Raw genomic sequence first — 19,038 nt, 5'->3', positions numbered from 1 at the left:
AGGCTGACCAATCCATCGTCATTCTTCCGGCTGACAAGGGTTCCACGACTGTGGTACTTGATCGTCGGGAGTATGTGGCTGAGGGACTGCGTCAGCTTTCAGACAACACTACTTACAAAGTTTGCCAAGGTAATCCCATTCCTGATGTCCAGGCGGAGCTTCAAGGAATCATCAGAACCTTAGGCCCCCTACAAAACCTTTCACCTGACTCCATCAACCTCCTGACCCCACCAACACCCCGCACCCCTACCTTCCACCTTCTTCCTAAAATTCACAAACCCAATCATCCCGGCCGTCCCATTGTAGCTGGTTACCAAGCCCCCACAGAACGCATCTCTGCCTACGTAGATCAATACCTTCAACCCATCACATGCAGTCTCCCATCCTTCATCAAAGACACCAACCACTTTCTCGAATGCCTGGAATCCCTACCCAGTCTGTTACCCCCGGAAACTATCCTTGTAACCATTGATGCCACTTCTTTATACACAAATATTCCGCATGTCCAGGGCCTCGCTGCGATGGAGCACTTCCTTTCACGCCGATCACCTGCCACCCTACCTAAAACCTCTTTCCTCATCACCTTAGCAAGCTTCATCCTGACCCACAACTTCTTCACTTTTGAAGGCCAGACATACCAACAATTAAAGGGAACAGCCATGGGTACCAGGATGGCCCCCTCGTACGCCAACCTATTCATGGGTCGCTTAGAGGAAGCCTTCTTGGTTACCCGGGCCTGCCAACCCAAAGTTTGGTACAGATTTATTGATGACATTTTCATGATCTGGACTCACAGTGAAGAAGAACTCCAGAATTTCCTCTCCAACCTCAACTCCTTTGGTTCCATCAGATTCACCTGGTCCTACTCTAAATCCCATGCCACTTTCCTTGACGTTGATCTCCACCTGTCCAATGGCCAGCTTCACACGTCCGTCCACATCAAACCCACCAACAAGCAACAGTACCTCCATTATGACAGCTGCCACCCATTCCACATCAAACGGTCCCTTCCCTACAGCCTAGGTCTTCGTGGCAAACAAATCTGCTCCAGTCCGGAATCCTTGAACCATTACACCAACAACCTGAAAACAGCTTTCGCATCCCGTAACTACCCTCCCGACCTGGTACAGAAGCAAATAACCAGAGCCACTTCCTCATCTCCTCAAACCCGGAACCTTCCACAGAAGAACCCCAAAAGTGCCCCACTTGTGACAGGATACTTTCCGGGACTGGATCAGATTCTGAATGTGGCTCTCCAGCAGGGATACGACTTCCTCAAATCCTGCCCTGAAATGAGATCCATCCTTCATGAAATCCTCCCCACTCCACCTAGAGTGTCTTTCCGCCGTCCACCTAACCTTCGTAACCTCTTAGTTCATCCCTATGAAATCCCCAAACCACCTTCCCTACCCTCTGGCTCCTACCCTTGTAACCGCCCCCGGTGTAAAACCTGTCCCATGCACCCTCCCACCACCACCTACTCCAGTCCTGTAACCCGGAAGGTGTACACGATCAAAGGCAGAGCCACGTGTGAAAGCACCCATGTGATTTACCAACTGACCTGCCTACACTGTAAAGCCTTCTATGTGGGAATGACCAGCAACAAACTGTCCATTCGCATGAATGGACACAGGCAGACAGTGTTTGTTGGTAATGAGGATCACCCTGTGGCTAAACATGCCTTGGTGCACAGCCAGCACATCTTGGCACAGTGTTACACCGTCCGGGTTATCTGGATACTTCCCACTAACACCAACCTGTCAGAACTCCGGAGGCGGGATCTTGCCCTTCAGCATATCCTCTCTTCTCGCTATCCGCCAGGCCTCAATCTCCACTAATCTCCAATTTCTATTTGCCGCCGCTCGTACTTCACCTGTCTTTCAACATCACCTTTGCCTCTGTACTTCCGCCTCGACTGACATCTCTGCCCAAACTCTTTGCCTTTACAAATGTCTGCTTGTGTCTGTGTATATGCGGATGGATATGTGTGTGTGTGTGCGAGTGTATACCCGTCCTTTTTTCCCCCTAAGGTAAGTCTTTCCGCTCCCGGGATTGGAATGACAAAAACCCACTTCCTTTCATCTTTCCCTCTCCTTCCCTCTTTCCTGACGAAGCAACCGTTTGTTGCGAAAGCTAGAATTTTGTGTGTATGTTTGTGTTTGTTTGTGTGTCTATCGACCTGCCAGCGCTTTTGTTTGGTAAGTCTCATCACTTTCTTTCTATATATATATATATATAGTCTACAATAAGGAAAATTTCTTGACTGATTTACCTCAAATTTTTACACAGTACTCCAATGAATACTCAGATAAACATAGCCTACTTTTTGTAACAAAAGTTGACATGTTTTCTGCTAAAAGCGACTGTGAGAAATAAAACATTGTGCTGTACTTGCTGTGAAAATGTGTGGTTTGTTTTCTTTCTCACACTCCGTTTTAACTACGACAGTAGGGCATTTAAAACATTACTGTATTTAATGCATTACAAGACACTTTTTTCTTTGAAAAACTGTCTCAAAAATTGAGGTGCTTCTTATACTCAAAATTAACATATAAATGTCTAGTGTTTGATTTAAAAATCCCACCAGTCATATTCGATGTTGGGGGAAACCTATATCTGTCTGGCAACAGTGGATTCAACTACCAGCAGCAGTACATCAATGTCACGAAAATGAGTTGTGGCAATTCTCAAGCCTGCTAACACTTTCTCCCTCCCACCCTGCCATCACAAACCAAGAACACTGTCTAGCGAATGATGCATCATTGCAGTTAACGGTGCCAGTGAACTTCATGTGAAAGTGATTTGTGTTATTGGTAACAGTACAATATTTTTATTAGTAGCTAGTTTCATAATGGAAAAAAATAAAAAAAGTATTCATATGATGCATGCTATAAATCGAAATTAACAGCATATGCAGAAGAACATGGAAACAGAGCAGCTGAGTGGCATTTTGACCCTCCACCAACAGATAAAACCATTTGCAAATGGCGAGCTGGTAAAGAAGAACTGAAAAAATGAGGAAGACTAAATGTGCAAATAAAGATCTGAATGCAAAATGGCCAAAACTAGAATACGTCATATTGAAATGGACTTGAGGACGCCATCAAAATGGCATTGGAATTAATAAAAAAATGATTTAAATACATGCTCATAAGCTAGTGCCACAGTGGAACTTAAATGACTTCAAGGGTGGAGCTGGTTGGTGCTACAGGTTTATGAACAACATGGACTTAGTATGCAAACCAAAACCAAAATATCTTGGAAAATACCACAAGAGTATGAATTGGAAATGTTATCTCTCCATCACTTTATTATTCAACTTCAAAAGAAAACCAGTGTGAAACTAAGTCAAATAGCAAATATGGATGAAACTCCTCTGAATATCTGATGTGCCAGGTAACAGAACTGTTGCCATGAAAGGTGTTAAAACTGTAACTATAAAAACCGTTGGACACCAAAAAATGCACCACAGTGTTGTCCTTTCATGTTGTGGTGGCCCAATGATCATTTCCAAGTGCAAAACAATACCAAAACCTTCTGAAATACTGCCAGGTGTTGTTGTTCATGTACGAGGGCCGTTCAGAAAGTAACCTCCGGTTGATTTAAAAAAATACACCAAGTTAAATAAAAATATTTTAATATATACATCTTACAACTACATCTTTGCACTATTTTTCTACATAGTCTCCATAGCGATTGAGGCACTTATCATATCTCTTCACAAGCTTTGAAATTCCTTCTGCATAAAAATCACCCGCTTGTGCCTGGAGCCAGCCTGTGACCGCATCTTTGAGCTCTTCGTCGTCATCAAACCGCTGGTACGACCATTAATCAAGACGTGTACTGTGAAACAATAAAAAAGTTACGACGGGCTATACAGAACAAACGCCGTGGTATGCTGACTTCCTGTATCGTTTTTTTGCACGATAACGCCCGTCCTCACTCTGCTCGCAGAACAACGGCCCTTCTTGAGTCCTTCAAGTGGGACGTTATCAACCATCCACCTTACAGCCCAGACCTGGCGCCAAGTGATTATCACCTCTTCATGCATTTGAAGAAATGGCTCGGGTCACAGCGGTTTGATGACGACGAAGAGTTCAAAGATGCGGTCACAGGCTGGCTCCAGGCACAAGCGGGTGATTTTTATGCAGAAGGAATTTCAAAGCTTGTGAAGAGATACGATAAGTGCCTCAATCGCTATGGAGACTATGTAGAAAAATAGTGCAAAGATGTAGTTGTAAGATGTATATATTAAAATATTTTTATTTAACTTGGTGTATTTTTTTAAATCAACCGGAGGTTACTTTCTGAACGGCCCTCGTACATGACAAGGGTTGGGTGGACGATGCTGGTATTGAAATGTCGTGTGACTAGGACCTCCTGTTGAGCAGACTGTTCACTGGGTGCAAATCTTTCGATTTGACGCCACTTTGGCGACTTGTGCATCAATGGGGATCAAATGAGGATGATTAGGACAACACAACACCCAGTCCCTGAGTGGAGAAAATCTCCAACCCAGCTGGGAATCAAACCTGGGCCCTTAGGATTGACATTCTGTTGCGCTGACCACGCATCTACCGGGGGCGGACGATGCTGGTATGAAATTCTGGATTAACAGAGCTTGGGAGAGAAGGATAGATGCTTTATTGAAAGAGAAATTGAGACACAGAAATAAAGAGCTCACTGTTATTCTGGTAGAACATACTTCACCATTGCAACCTCTTTATGTCTCGATAAATAAACCATTTAAAGTGTGTATTAGAGAGCAACGGAACATATGGATGATGGATGAAACCCAACATGAGTTCATGCTGAAGGGAGCTTTAAAATTACATACAATCAAACAAGTGTGCCAGTGGATAAAACAGTCATGGTCTAGACTGAGAGAAGACATTATTGTTAATATTTCAAGAAGTGAGGCATAAGTAATACTGTCGATGGCAGTGAAGACCACCTTATACATGAAGAAGACAACGATGATGAATAAGGAGAAGAAGAAAATGAAGGAGAAAGTTTGGATGATGATTTTGAGGGATTTTAAAGCTCAGTTCAATTTTATAAACTAAGAATTTTTTCTTCTTCTGGCTTTGCAATCTAATAATAGAAATGGTAAAAATGTCATTTATTAAAAATTGCTTAAAATTAAAGTGTGTCTTAGATTCTGTAGTATCTTATACTCCATAAAATATGGTGAACAGATTGTTTCTTCCATATATATTCTTTCTCGTTATATATAATTTTAAACAAAAGTTGTATACACAGACAACATGCTGTTTTTCTTTCTTCCTTGCAGTCGGCTGTCACAGAAAACAGGAAAGTTGTATTTATCACTTGTTGGCTTATGATTATAATGCAATTGTGGAATTTTAATTTGCAATAACAATAAACAAGGCTCAAGGTCTGAGACAGGGGAGAAGGAGGAGATGTCAGAGAAGGGGAGAAGGAGTAGATGGAGAAAGGGAGGTTTTGGGCAGAGGGAGGGGACAAGACAAAGAGAGGGAGAGGAGGAGATGGACAGAGAGATGGGGAGGAGGACATGTATCCAATTCCCACACATATTTAGCAACTGTGAAATATTGCCAGGTTCTCTAGTGAGTAATTAAATTAAGTCACCAGATATTACTGCAATTTTCATAGAATAATGCTTTCTCTTCGATAATTATGTTCTAAGTGATAATTATCAGAGTGCAACTAATATTAAGCAGATGTACCAAACAAATATATATTCTCTTCTGTCTTAAAATATGGAATGCATTCATTCAGCAAAAGTGAGCAATACTGAGTAAACTAAGTAAATGATCATCCTGCAGAGTCTGTGGAATTATTAAATATCCCCATACATTAAATTCTTAATGGTCCTCATCACAATAATCTACTTGATATCAACTAATGCCTTTTGTTCAGTGCTGTTGTTACAGATTTTGTTGAAACTGTGTAAAAAGCATTGCAAGAATCTATGACTTGCAGAGAGAGTGGTAATTCATACATGTTGCTCCATTCTGTAAATATGATCAATTTGCAGATATTCTAGTGTGCTATATCCCCTTCTAAGGCCAGCACATTGCACGCCTGATTAAAATCTAATGATTCTTCTCTGTTGTCGGAGATAATTTTAGACTGACTTTTTATTTTAAAACACCAAACAATTGAAAATCCAGGATGGAATGTAACAATATTACGAAAAGGATAGTTACTACTCACCATATAGCAGAGATGCTGAGTCGCATATAGGCACAAAAAAAGACTGTCACAAAATGAGCTTTTGGCCAACAATGCCTTTGTCAAAAATTGGAAAACTCACACTCTAGTCTTAATGAAACGACTTAGTTCAGCTACATTTGCAGTATGCCTGATAGCAGAAAAATTTGATTTAAAAATGAAGAAGTTAATTTATTCAGACTATTTCCATTCACTAATGAGGTATTAATTTAAGTGTCAGGAAGTCGTTTCTGAAAGTATTTGTATGGAGCGTAGTCATGTATGGAAGTGAAACATGGACGATAACTAGTTTGGACAAGAAGAGAATAGAAGCTTTCGAAATGTGGTGCTACAGAAGAATGCTGAAGATTAGATGGGTAGATCATATAACTAATGAGGAGGTATTGAATAGAATTGGTGAGAAGAGAAGTTTGTGGCACAACTTAACTAGAAGAAGGGATAGGTTGGTTGGACATGTTCTGAGGCATTAAGGGATCACCAATTTAGTATTGGCAGGCAGCGTGGAGGGTAAAAATCGTAGAGGGAGACCAAGAGATGAATACACTAAACAGATTCAGAAAGATGTAGGTTGCAGTAAGTACTGGGAGATGAAGAAGCTTGCACAGGATAGAGTAGCATGGAGAGCTGCATCAAACCAGTCTCAGGACTGAAGACCACAACAACAACAACAACAATGAGTTATGGAATCATCTTTTGGGGAAACTCCTCTCACAAAGAGAACATTTTCAAAATTGAGAAATGAGTCATTAGGATTATATCTGGTGTCAGTCCTAGAGCTTCATGCAGAGACCTCTTTAAGAAATTTGGTATTCTAACTACTACTTCTTGGTACATATACTCATTGATGCCCTTTGTCATTTCCAACATGTGTCTTTCTACACAACATAGTGCAAAGCATGATTATAATATCAGAACCAAAAATAATCTGTATAAGGACTATAAAAGCTTAACATTAGTACAAAAAGGAGTCAAATCCATGGGTACTCATATATTCAATAACTAACCAGAGCATATCAAAGGTGTTGTAAGTGATAAAGATTGGTTTCAGAGTGAATTAAAGAACTTCCTGTTGGCCAACACCTTCTACTCCATCGATGAATATCTTCACAAGGATTAAGCTCATAACTCTGTCTGCATTAGAATTGTACAATATCCATGTATCTCACTATTAAAAAAATAAAAATAAAGACTTTCACTCTTACCACATACCCGACGCTCCTCTCCAAGGGATCCATGGAAAATGATAAATGTAATGTAATGTAAAAGACAAAACACACACACACACAAACACAATTCACACAAACCTGACCACATTCTGTGGGAGCCAGTCTGGCTTCAGCTGCAAGAGACAGTGGTCATGTGTGTGTGAATTGCTTTTGTGGGTGTATGTGTGTGTGTTTTGTATATCTTTGATAAAGGCCTTGTTGACCGAAAGCTCATTTTGTGATAGCCTTCTTGTTGCACCTATCTGCAACTCAGCATTTCTGCTATATGGTGAGTTGCAAATATCCTTTTCATAATGTAGTTATTTTAAAAATCTGTTATTTTCTGGACCCTTTTCCATTCTTCAAACATTTAATAGTTTTGCATAGTTTATCTAGCATTAGTTCTGAAATGTAATTATTTTTATTAGTGGCCTCCTGTATTTCTGATTCATCTCTTGAACTATACAAACATTTAAAGAAATCTTGGAAAGCTTGTAATACAATTTTTCTCTATGTTGTCAATTACTGTCCCACCTGCCATCTTAACTGATGAAATGTGGCATTTACTCAACAAATTACTATTTTATATTTTCATACTTTTATTATTTTCAGTTGTTTTTTAACAAAATTTTCATTGTATCTTCTGAACAGTTTTGTTTAATTCAGCACATTCTAGCATTTTTGTGTTAGTGTTTGCTTGAAATTCTCACCTTTTCATAAATAGCTGTCACATTTCATGTGAGATTTTTGTTTTCTTTGCTCTCTTTGTACCTGCAATGTCTTCCGCAGTTTTAGTAAATACACTTTTCCTCTGCCCTTCCTCTCCACCCAGTCCAATCCTCCATGTCATTGTGCAGTGCATGCAACCCCCTGCCTGTAGTCAGAACAAGCTCACCAGAGGAATATCACTAATCCATGTGCCAGCTGCCTCTCGCTCCCAACTGCCAGCCACCTTTGGCCAACCCTCCCTCTAGGACCCAGCCTTCTCCTCCCCCCCCCCCCCCCCCACTCCACACAACACAATGCCTTAAGCAAGCGGAGCTACAGTGGTTTCACAATGTAGTCAGCTAAGCTACCAATGTTCTCTGTCTTGTTTATGTGTCAATCAAGGACTCATTGCTTCAGCTGTTCAGTGAGTTGTTGCCTTTACTGCTTAAATCATTAGATTTTGCACAGTCACCCTTAATTCTATAGGCAGTGAAAGGGAATATAAGGTGCAGTCTCAAATAAGTATTAAATGAAAACTTTTGTTATTGCTTCAGCTGAATATATTTTCTGTTTGTGTATCTTGAATAGCTGACTGGGTGATGGCACCTCTGGAATGAAGCACATATTCTTATAAAAAATGCTATACATGTTGAAGTAACATTATAATAAGACACTAATTATTTTTCATGTGGCTTTACAATAAACCTCTGCCTATAATGTTTTAACATTTTAAATTGTACGTTGTTATGCACAGCACTCAACAAAGGAAAGGCTGTTCAATTTAAAGATAAATATAAATCCATGTACCAAGCCTTTCCAAAAATCTGCATTTGTTGTTCACTATCACAGCTTTGTGAGTGAAGGATGTGGTACACCTCCATACTTCTCTGTTATGTTTCTAACCATCGAACGAACTTTGTCATAATGTGGTAGTGTGTCACAATGAACTCGCTCTAACCAAGCTGAGAGTTTTGGAAATCCATCACAGGGATTGTAGCCTGCCATTCCTGGAAACATAATTATTAAAAAGCTAATACAACCTCTCCACACTGAATTAGAAAAGGTAATCTTAAGCCTGCTATTAAGCTTACACAGTGGTGAGTCACATCCCAAGTAACACGCAACGAATGAATTAATGGTAAAAGGCAGTTCAAACTTTCCCATTTAGTTGTTTAACCTATTTCTTCCCAGTGGTGCAACACAAAGTTTTCAGTTATGAACTATAAGAACATTGCCAGAGAACTTGTGACTGACTTAACACATGCATGATGAGTTTTGTATGAGTTCATTTTGACTGCATTTTGTGAAGTTAAACTTTGTATTGCATGTCATATGCAACACTAGGAAGAAATGTGTTAAAAAGTCTATACACCTTTCTCTCTTTATCTCTTCCTTTCTTTTTCCAAATGAAGCACTTATTTGTAAGCTCTCATTTTACACACTAATGGACAAAAGTCTTTGTATCTATTTTATTTCCTCGAAGTTGTATTCCTCATAATTTCTTTTGGGATTTTAAGAAACACTTGTTTGTTAAGAAGAGAAATGGAAACAAAGGAGTAAAAATATTTGCAGTCTGTGATAGAAAAACCTTTTATATTTGCTGTATGGTTCACAGATTTTTTTTCAGCAAGAGCAGGAAGAGGATGAAGCAAGTTTCTTAATGGTGTTTCACAATGATGTAATACTCACTAGTTTGTTCAATCTCACATGCCCCAAGGAGATCAGCAATACTAATTTCGTCTCCAGCCAGATATGGTTTGTTGTTCAACCAGATATTTTCCACTTCATTCAATGTTGCTGCCATTATTTGTCCTCATCTAGCAACTGTTTTAAGATTAGGCTGTTTTCCTTTCATTGCTGGAAACAGAAACTGTTGAAAAAACAGGCATAATTTGCTGATCAATAAGACATGCTAAAAGAGTTAGTGTATTTCAGCCACGATATGCTAATTTTTAAATGTGTTGCTGACAACTAAAAGAGGGCCATGAATGTCTCAAAATATAAAAAAAACATTTCTGTTTATATAAATTTTCTAATACATTTCTTGTCATGATTTACGAATGAGTTTTTTCACCATAAATTGGCCTATAATGCGATAACAGGCAAGTATATCACCTGACATAATGTACTGATATTGCCATATCCAAAATGTGTCCTCTGTAATAAATATAACCTCTTTTAACTACATTCAGGAGACACAACAAAGAAGGTGATTTATTTAATTCACATTAGTGTCAATTTCTTTTTTGCTGCATGTTCACTGACAGTGACACTGTGGTCTAACACAGAGTTATTTCATTACACACTTTAATCACAACAGGGTGATTCTTATTGCTCAGTGTGGGCTACGATTCTCTGCCAAGGAAGGATGTTGTGCAGCTGAAGAATAACTGATGATGGTTACAACACCTTCTGTATTGGGGATTTTTTTTAACAGCCATTAGTGGGCAGTTCAGTGAATACTGCCCACCACCACTCCTGTGATCACTGTTGCTTTGCCATGGTCATGGTGACAGTGTGGTGTCACCTGTTGCTGTGAGGACATCAGGATGCATCCCACTCCAGGGTTCAGAACATAGTTTTGGTACTCTGGCAAGGCCAGTGATGGCTAGATACTCTTGTTGTTCTCTTGGGATAGCAGCCAAGTGCAAGGCTGCCACTGGTGCCCAGATGCTTAGGCGTCAAGCAGGAGCTCGTGTCCTGGCAGAGGCAAGAGTGTCTGCATCATCGGTGCAGCATGGAGTAGCACAGGCACAATGTTGCATTGCTGCCCGTGTGTTCGACAATGATGAGCCGGTTCATGCATGCTTAAGTAGGGCCTCTTGCAGCTCCATACTGATATTACTGTAACTTCAGAGTCGATGGGTTGCACAGAAAGTTCTGGGATCGGACCAATGACGTAGTTGTTATAATCAGGCTGTAATACCTCCCTGAGGGTTGCACAGCGTCAGCACATGTACTCTGTTGACAAAGAGGCAGATGCAAAGCTACTGACTATGTAGCCTGCTGGCCAACACTGACTAATTTTGTTGGTGGCTGGCTTCCGCCCTGTAACTGCACTGCTGATTCTAAATCATGTTTATAGCTTTACCCCCTTAAAGTATTGTCCTTGTGTGTCTGGGTTATACTACTAAATCTCATGGAAAATATGCCAAGAAATTAATGAGTGCACAAAAGATCAGCAACTTCACAGATCCAGTAGTACATTACTGTAGGGATAACATGAAGAGAGGGGGAGTAGTTCTTACAAATGGAATAAAGTTCCAGATCATAGACGTGAATGAGTAATACATCGTATAGCACTTTGAATACTGTACTTCAGTAACAGACAGGAGTTCTTACAGTGTACAAAGCCTCAGAAGCAAATGTTTTAGATGCCATTCCTTAGTAGCCCCAGTTACATATATGTAACGTAAGTTTTATATGGGTTTTACTGGACTTTAGTCAATGCTAGTTCACCAATGCCTATTGTTTACACATTTGTACAAGCCTTGCAGTGCATTCTGTCAGGAATAATTGGAACTACTGTAGAAATATTATCTTTGACCATCTTTGTAATTTCTTACGTGCTCCAGAGCAGAAGTTGGTCACAATCATGTCATGGAAGGTATGTGGGATCCTCTGTTTGTGTAGATAATATGTTTTAATTAGTATATATTAAATATTGTCTATTTAAATAAGTACTAGTGGACCAATTATTTGTATCCTTTTGGCTCTGCATTTTGAAATACCATAGGATTGTTGAAATTAACTCATGTTATGTATGTGTAACAGCATGTGGGCATTTAGGGTTGTGTTTATGAATGTTCGTATTGTGATGTTTAGGCATTTTCTTTTACTTCCAGTTAATTATTGATGACATTCTTGAGAGTCTAAATAATCCTGATGAAAGTGATTTTTTTTTTAACTTGATGACGAGGATGATGATAAAATTCCAACTAATGGTAGCACGTAACATGACAGTGAAGAAACTTCAACTCCAAAGGTGTTGCAAGAGTTGTCTGTTTTTGATTCAGTAAATCCTGAGGATGTTCCAGAAGATACAGAGTTGTTGTGTATCGATGGTGACCTTACTCCAGAAATTCATCCATTTGTGCAGCTTCCAGAAGACAAACCTGAAGAAGTGCTTACCCCTTTGCAGTACTTCAATCTCTTGTGACACGTGAAATGCTGGAACTCTGTGTTCAACAAACTAATATTTATAGTATTCAGAAATTTGGTACAACTATTGACATTGCCCTAGCTGAGCTGGAGCAGCTTTTAGATATTTATTTGTGAATGGGCTTGGCTCAGATGCCTAGTGTGCAATGTTATTGGGAAAAATGTGGTGTATAATCTGGTTTCTGCTTGAAGCCGCTTTCAGAAACTTATTGTTACTAGACTAACACAGAGAGAAGATAAGTTATGGAAAATTTGACCTTGGCTTACTTTGTTCCCACAAGCTTGCCTGAGAAAACTGCCAGAGCAGGATCAGTGTGTTGACAAAATAATGATTCTTTTCAGAGGATTCAGTAGTCTTCAACAATATATACAACACAAGACAACAAGGTGGGGATTCAAAATGTGGGCTAGAGCTTGTTCCTCAGGATATTTGTGTGATTTTGACGTTTACCAAGGTGTGGCTTCTAAGGCAACAAAGTATGTGCCTGTAAAAGATCTTGGTTATAAAGTTGTGATGAAGCTAACTGCAGCATTGGAAGACAATTGCTTTTTTATGGTTTATCCAGACAATTTCTTCAAATTGTATCATGTTGCTGAGAGTCTCCTGAAGAGGGGTATTTATTATACAGGCGCCATAAGAGCTGGAAGATTCAAGCAATGTACTCTTCCTGAAGAAAAGCAGATGAAAGTGCAAGGATGCGGTACTATAGCTTCATAAGTTGACACAACGGGCAATTGGTAACCTATGCAGACGATACCTCACTGTTTTTTCTTGGTAAACAAAATGATGAGTTAACGTTGGTAGCAACTGAGGGACTACATCAAATAACTACTTATTTCCAAGATCAAGGTTTGAAAGTTAATATCAGTAAATCTCAGTTATTGCCATTTAAACTTACAAACTCACACCAAACCTCTATCAGTAACATAGGTGGAATTGAAGTAGTGGACACAAAAGGTTGCAAATTTCTAGGTATTCACCTAGATGAAAATCTAAGATGGGTAAACCATATCAAATTTTTATGCAATAAAATCAGCAGATCATTACATCTAATCAGCCAGTTGTCAAAAGTAATTCCACATCAGACATTAAAAACAATTTATTATGGAACCGTTTTTGCACAGATTAATTACGGGATAGAGATATGGGGTTGTGCTGCCGACATACATATGAACAGAATATTAACCCTACAGGAAAGAGCAATCAGAATTATCCATGGATTAGGGTATAGAGATTCATGCAGGGAAATCTTTGTTCATCATAAATACCTCACAGTCTACTCACTGTATCTTTACAAATTAATTATATTTTTTGTGACACATCAAAACAAAGCAACAAAGTGCTCTGATATGCATGCCTATAATACAAGAAATATAGACTGCTACTACAGACAAAGAACAAAATTGAAAACAACAGACAATAGTCCATGCATTAGTGGTCAAATATGGTACAACAGATTACTGAGCTCTATAAGGAGCCGCAAAGGGAACTTATTCAAAGTGAAACTGAAATACTTCTTGATTGACAAGTGTTTATATTCTTTAAGTGAATATATATATATATATATATATATATATATATATATATATATATATATATATATATATATCATTCCACGTAGGAAAAATATATCTAAAAACAAAGATGATGTGACTTACCAAATGAAAGTGCTGGCAGGTCGACAGACACACAAACGAACACAAACATACACACAAAATTCAAGCTTTCGCAACAAACTGTTGCCTCATCAGGAAAGAGGGAAGGAGAGGGCTTACCTTAGGGGGAAAAAAGGACGGGTATACACTCGCACACACACACATATCCATCCACACATATACAGACACAAGCAGACACACACACGTGTATATATATATATATATATATATATATATATATATATATATATATATATATATATATATATATATATATATATATATATATATATATAAAAAGAAAGATGATGAGACTTACCAAACAAAAGCGCTGGCAGGTCGATAGACACACAAACAAACACAAATATACACACAAAATTCAAGCTTTCGCAACAAACTGTTGCCTCATCAGGAAAGAGGGAAGGAGAGGGAAAGACGAAAGGATGTGGGTTTTAAGGGAGAGGGTAAGGAGTCATTCCAATCCCGGGAGCGGAAAGACTTACCTTAGGGGGAAAAAAGGACAGGTATACACTCGCACACACACACATATCCATCCACACATACAGACACAAGCAGACATATTTAAATATGTCTGCTTGTGTCTGTATGTGTGGATGGATATGTGTGTGTGTGCGAGTGTATACCTGTCCTTTTTTCCCCCTAAGGTAAGTCTTTCCGCTCCCGGGATTGGAATGACTCCTTACCCTCTCCCTTAAAACCCACATCCTTTCGTCTTTCCCTCTCCTTCCCTCTTTCCTGATGAGGCAACAGTTTGTTGCGAAAGCTTGAATTTTGTGTGTATATTTGTGTTTGTTTGTGTGTCTATCGACCTGCCAGCGCTTTTGTTTGGTAAGTCTCATCATCTTTCTTTTTAGATATATTTTTTCCACGTGGAATGTTTCCCTCTGTTATATATATATATATATATATATATATATATATATATATATATATATATATATATATATATATATATATATATATAGTTATAATAGAGGGAAACATTCCACGTAGGAAAAATATATCTAAAAACAAAGATGATGTGACTTACCAAATGAAAGTGCTGGCAGGTCGACAAACACACAAACGAACACAAACATACACACAAAATTCAAGCTTTCGCAACAAACTGTTGCCTCATCAGGAAAGAGGGAAGGAGAGGGAAAGACGAAAGGATGTGGGTTTTAAGGGAGAGGGTAAGGAGTCATTCCAATCCCGGGAGCGGAAAGACTTACCTTAGGGGGAAAAAAGGACAGGTATACACTCGCACACACACACATGTCCATCCACACATATACAGACACAAGCAGACATATTTAAAACTTTAAATATGTCTGCTTGTGTCTGTATATGTGTGGATGGACATGTGTGTGTGTGCGAGTGTATTTAAAACTTTAAATATGTCTGCTTGTGTCTGTATATGTGTGGATGGACATGTGTGTGTGTGCGAGTGTATACCTGTCCTTTTTTCCCCCTAAGGTAAGTCTTTCCGCTCCCGGGATTGGAATGACTCCTTACCCTCTCCCTTAAAACCCACATCCTTTCGTCTTTCCCTCTCCTTCCCTCTTTCCTGATGGCAACAGTTTGTTGCGAAAGCTTGAATTTTGTGTGTATGTTTGTGTTCGTTTGTGTGTCTGTCGACCTGCCAGCACTTTCATTTGGTAAGTCACATCATCTCTCTCTCTCTCTCTCTCTCTCTCTCTCTCTCTCTATATATATATATATATATATATATATATATATATATATATATATATATATATGTAAAATCTGAATATTTGTAATAGGTATGATGTAACACCCAACATTGTGCCTTATTAGGTACAATGGTACATTTGTATGATGTATATGTAATCACATATGTATATATGACTGTACTAAACTTGTAAAAAAATGCTATGACGTTTGCAAAAGACACCAGTTGGTGTCTCCATGCAAAAAAAAAAAAAAAAAAAAAATACAATAAATAAAAAAAAAAAAATAAAGTTCATTGTTGCGAAATGGTATGATAACAAATGCGTTACATTCTTATCTTTGCTAACAGGTGTAGAGCCAAAGGACATGGGAAAAAGATGGGATAGGACTAATAAAGAACATATTCTTGTCTCAAGACCAAACATTGTTCTAATGTACAATTGTAATATGGGAGGAGTAGATCTTTATGATATGTTGACATCGCTATACAAATATCCCATAAAATCCAGAAGATGGTATTTGTATACCTCGTGGCACACAGTAACAATAGCTATTGTCAATAGCTGGCAGAAATACAGAGAAGACTGCAAGGTCCTGCCTGAAAAACATGTTTCTCTCAGACTGTTTCAAGCTAATGTTGCAAGTGCATTGATATCTGCTGGACAATTAAAATTCAAGCACTGAAGATATCTCCAAAAAATTCAAGAAACCAGCTACTACAGTAACTCCAGTGCTAGAATGCCAGAAGGGCGAAATTGACCACTTTTCTCAGTGGAATAACACAAGAGGAAGGTGCAAAATTTGCAGGAAACAGAACACTTTTGTTCAATGCCAAAATTCAAAGTTTTTCTGTGCTTGAACAAAGACAGAAACTGCTTCAGAAGATTCCACTACTAAAAGAAATGTATGTAAATACATTTCTTGTTACATTATTATATGAGTTTTTGTAATAATCTGATTCAGAATGCAAAACTATGATTATACATTTACCTTACCTATCCCGATACCATTACCATGAATCTCAATGTTACATATGTGTAATGCATTGTAGAAAAGGACTCAAAAATGAAAAAAGCTAAAATTTGGACATTTGTCACACTACAAACAGCATGCAAAATTCTTCACTGTCCTCAAAAAAGCAAAAACTTTGTATTAGTACAAAAAATTTAAAATTCTTAAAATAAAACAAAGGCCATTTGGTGCACTATTAGGCATGAAATGAACAACGTATGTAATGCAGGTGGTACTAAATTCCCAGATGACAGTAACAGTGAGACATATGATGTTAAAGTCAAGTTGGTGGGCACTAAATTCAAATAATTCTGCCTAACTGTAACTGAAAGCAGGTAACTAAAAATTACTTACATAGGCATCACTTACTCCACCACAAGATATCAGACAGTTGACAAGTAAAGTTGTATTTCATGAAAGATGAAGTATGCAGCAGTGAGCCCAATTTGTAAAAATTGAGAAAACAGATGACCTCTAACTATATACCAATCTCCCTCCTTCCCATGTTACGAAAAATATTTCAGAAGGTAGCTTACAGGAGATGGTTTCACCTTTAACAGCTGAGTCTGGCTTCCATAAGAGCTTCTCTACTAAGAAAGCAACGTATTCAGCTTTGGTAGAGATAAAAAAGAAAAATTGCCCTGTTGGTGTTTTCTGTGATCTTGTCTAGTTCTTTCACACTGAACATCATAAAATTCTACTATAGAAACTTGGAAAATGGTCCATGGATGGAATCATTACAATAGAAAAAGAGCCGTGTCAAATCATAGAACACGAATGATACTAAATTCAGTGTGAGAAACATAAAAAATGGTGTCCCACAACATTCAGGTGCTAAGTCCACTCCCATTCTTGTTTTATTTAAATGACTAGGACATTGTAGGAGTCTTCAAAAACTGTGTTGCTTGATGATACAGTATCTGTGCCAGACACAGCTGAGAGAAATGGCTCAGTCTTACAATTGGTTGACAGCAAATAGCTTAACTCTTAATCATACAATGGCTCATATTTTTCAGTTACATACAAATAAAAATGACATGCATCAGAAGTAAACATCCAACTAGCACACACTGGATGAAACTCCATATATGAAGTTCCAACCCATATGAATGCATGATAAATTGAGCTGATGCCAGCACACAGAACATAAACCAAAAACCTCAATTCTGCCTGCTATGCATATAGAAATCACTCTTACTGAGTTGAGCTGCACAATGGTTGCTTAAGCAGTTTCAGTCAGTACTGTCTTTGTAATATACTGTCATATCATACAATATTTTTTTGGGGTAAACAACCTTTAGCCAAAATAATCTCTTTTGTGAAAAAGAGAGCACTTAGAATCATGAGTGTCATTCACCCAAGATGTTCTTGCAGAAACCAGTTCCATAAGCTCTAAATATTAATGACCACTTCTCAATACTTATTTTCTCTGATGGAATTTGGCTGTAATAATCACTCTCTCTTAACATTTAATAGTGCCTACCATGATCACAATACATGGTCTAAAAATGATTTACATAGGGCTATAAAACATCTATGTCTTGCACAAAAAGGTGTTCACTATTCTGCTAAAAAATTTTAAATTATCTTCTGTCAGATATTAAAGTCCACATTAATGACCCACCTACATTTAAATCTAAATTAAGAAAATATCCATGGCTAAGTCATTTTACTCTCTTGATGAGAATATGAAGATTAACCAATGGTTGTTTTTGTAAACTAGTATTGCAATTTCTATTTATGTTTTGAGACTTTCTATCTCTAATGTGCTAGCCATTATTTGTCTTTCTGATATATGATGGTCAATTTATAAATATATGTACTTTTCTTTTTGTACCTTAAAATATTCTCAATAGTGTACATTATTTTATTGTAGATGATTTCTTGTACCTATGTAATAATGTAAACCTGACTCATTCCACATCCTTGTGATTCATCACAATATAGATCTATGGAATTCAATTAAAAAATAAATAGTATAATCTTCTGGGGTAATGTAGCTAAGGTCAAGATTTATTAATTCTACAGCAGCATGCAGTAAGAATATTGTACAAAGTTCATAGCCGTATTCTTGCAGGGAAAAAAAAAAAATACCTTGAGGTTCTTTCAAGTTGCAGTTACCTGATGGTAATTGTAATTAACAACAAGAGTGGGTTTAGGATGAATTGTGAAATTTGTAACCACAAAACTAATTTCCGTGTGGACTTTATATCGCTATCTATGATTTAGAATGGTGTTTTATATTGTAGCACAAAAGCCTGTATCAAATTGTGGTTAGATATTGGGCAGGACAAGCTAAAAGAATACCTTACTAGCCACTCCTTCCACAATTTATCTGGAAGTTTCAACTTTGGGATGTAAATTCCACTATCTGTGATGTTCC

General features: G+C 38.1%; 1 pseudogene; it reads right to left on the bottom strand.

Moving 5' to 3' along the window:
- Positions 1-8,975: 8,975 nt before the first annotated feature.
- LOC126251521 (glutathione S-transferase theta-1-like) overlaps positions 8,976-19,038 on the bottom strand; it is a 28,095-nt pseudogene continuing 18,032 nt past the window's right edge.

This window comes from Schistocerca nitens, chromosome 1, assembly GCF_023898315.1.
Source record: "Schistocerca nitens isolate TAMUIC-IGC-003100 chromosome 1, iqSchNite1.1, whole genome shotgun sequence".
NCBI classification, from domain to species: Eukaryota; Metazoa; Arthropoda; class Insecta; order Orthoptera; family Acrididae; genus Schistocerca; species Schistocerca nitens.
This window is presented reverse-complemented; position numbering and strand designations above follow the sequence as displayed.